General features: G+C 44.0%; 1 non-coding gene across 1 annotated transcript; it reads left to right on the top strand.

Annotated features, from left to right (window-relative positions):
* Positions 1–483: 483 nt before the first annotated feature.
* On the top strand, positions 484–615 carry Gm22347. The gene has a single exon (XR_003951290.1). It is a non-coding gene; the product is annotated as a small nucleolar RNA SNORA17 (small nucleolar RNA).
* Positions 616–2834: the final 2219 nt, after the last annotated feature.

Raw genomic sequence — 2834 nt, 5'->3', positions numbered from 1 at the left:
CTTACCCAAGTTAAATCACTATCTGGTAAACTATTTAAGTAAAACTATAATGCCTAGTGAAATGCAAGCAATCTTTAAAAGTTTCTTAACCAAAACAACCCCAGGGCCAGACAGTTTTAGCTCAGAATCCTACCAGACTTCGGAAAAAAGAAGGAGCATTGCCAAATTATTTTTATGAGGCCATAGTTCCTCTGATACCCAAACCATATAAAAATTCAACAAAGAGAATTACAGATCACATTCTCTGATGAACATAGATAAAATTCATGTCAACCAAATAAACAATCTAAAAGATCACCTACCATGATCAAGTAGGAATCACCGCAAAGATGCAAGGATGATTCAATATATGAAAATCAGTAAATGTAATCCATCATATAAACAAACTGAAAGGAAAAAAAAAACCATATGGTCATCTCATTAGATGCAGAAAAGGCCTTTGACAAAATTCAACAACCTTTCATGATAAAATGTCTTGAAGACCCCCCTCCTAGAAGCCTTGCAGGTGTGGCTGCTGTGTCACATATGTGTCAGCAGGTGGCAGAGAGGAGAGAAGCTATGTCTATGTTTACTGTTCTGACCTATGGACACCTGAATGAAGAGTAGCCTAAAATTCTCTGCAAACAAGAAAGCCTGATACAACCACCAGTCTGGTTCTGCACAGGCCCTATGGCTCCCAGAACCAGGATTAAGCCAGAGACTGGAAGAATGCTGCCTGGGACAGAGATTCCTGAGCATGAGTGAGGCTGAGATGGAGGACTCTCTCATGGAACCACTCAGCAACTCTGAGGGCCCGGCCAGGAGAAAGCCCCAGATAACCTCCAGACAGATATCGTGGGGTCTAGTCCGGGAGATAGTCTGAGATGACTGGGGTGGGTTGGGGAAGACTATGCCCAAGATGACCCCTGCCCAGTGCCATAATACATGAACAGGTCATAGCAATCCTGAGATTACGCTCAGAGACCCTGGGCGCCTCTAAGAGGAGCAGGTAAGTGGTAGAAAAATGGAAGATAAAGAGGGACAGAAGGATGTGGGCACAATGAAGAGAGGCAGAACTGAAGACTCGAGGGTAGTGAGGAGCAGCCTGGTGTGACTAGCCAGGACCACAGTGGGGTCACATCAGGCTGCCACATCTAGGGGCCACATCTAGGTCTGTGGCTGTGAAGCAACAGCAGGGGTCTGTTACCACCAAAGGCCAGGTGAATGTCTCTGAGAATGATCTGCACAGGGAAGGAGACCTGGCTCTGGGATTGTGAGAGAGGAGAGCTGGCCCTGTACCTCACCTGTTGCAACACTGGGGAAAGCAGGCCCTGCACCTTTCCTGGGCAGGAAGGTAGTGCTGGCCCTGGTTGTAGGGGTTGATAGTGAGCTGGCCCTGAGGGCATGGGGTGGGTGACTACTTCAATTTCATGCCCATATCCATGGCTTTGAATTGACCCACTCAAACATCTATCCCATCAATGAACTGCTGGAGTGCATGAAAGGGCCAGTGCTACAGAACTGAAATTATAGGCTCTCCATGGCATAGAGCAACAACAGGATATCCAAGAGGAGTCCCAGGGAGATTCCACCATAGTTAAAGTGGTAAAAGACAGAGGCCCTGTACTAGACCAACAAATCATTGTGATGAACATTTGCAAGCAAAAGTCTTGACTAAAGGATGTACTGTGGGACACACTGTGACACACTACATCGTCCACAGCAGGATTTATTTTTTATTTTTTTATTTTTTTGTCTATTTTGGGGATGAGAGTGCTTGGGTGCAGGGTGGGTATGAGGGGAGGAGAGATGATGGGGAGGACAGAGAAATGGGGTATATGATGTGAAATTCACAAATAACCAATGAACAGTTTTTTTAAAGGTCTTGGAAAGATTAGGGATACAAGAGACATACCTAGACGTTGTAAAGGCAATTTATAGCAAACCTAGAGCCAATATTAATGTAAATGGGGAGAAACTCACGAAATTTCACTGAAATCAGGAACAAGACAAGACTATCCACTTTCTCCATACCTATTCAATATATTAATTGAAATTTTAGCTACAGTAATAATAAAATTAAAGGAGATTAAAACAATATAAAGTTGAAAGGAAGAAGTCAAAATACTATCATTCATGATGATATCAAACTATACATAAGATACACTAAAAATTCCATCAAAGAACTTCTTTTTTTTTTCCATTTTTTATTAGGTATTTAGCTCATTTACATTTCCAATGCTATACCAAAAGTCCCCCATACCCACCCACCCCCACTCCCCTACCCACCCACTCCCCATTTTTGGCCCTGGCGTTCCCCTGTACTGGGGCATACAAAGTTTTCCTGTCCAATGGGCCTCTCTTTCCAGTGATGGCCGATTAGGCCATCTTTTGTAACATATGCAGCTAGAGTCAAGAGCTCCGGGGTACTGGTTAGTTCATAATGTTGTTCCACCTATAGGGTTGCAGATCCCTTTAGCTCCTTGGGTTCTTTCTCTAGCTCCTCCATTGGGAGCCCTGTGATCCATCCATTAGCTGACTGTGAGCATCCACTTCTGTGTTTGCTAGGCCCCGGCATAGTCTCACAAGAGATAGCTACATCTGGGTCCTTTCAATAAAATCTTGCTAGGGTATGCAATGGTGTCAGCGTTTGGATGCTGATTATGGGGTGGATCCCTGGATATGGCAGTCTCTACATGGTCCATCCTTTCATCTCAGCTCCAAACTTAGTCTCTGTAACTCCTTCCATGGGTGTTTTGTTCCCAATTCTAAGGAGGGGCATAGTGTCCACAATTCAGTCTTCATTCTTCTTGAGTTTCATGTGTTTAGCAAATTGTACCTTATATCTTGGGAAT

Source organism: Mus musculus, chromosome 14 (genome assembly GCF_000001635.26).
Source record: "Mus musculus strain C57BL/6J chromosome 14, GRCm38.p6 C57BL/6J".
NCBI lineage: Eukaryota > Metazoa > Chordata > Mammalia > Rodentia > Muridae > Mus > Mus musculus.
This window is presented reverse-complemented; position numbering and strand designations above follow the sequence as displayed.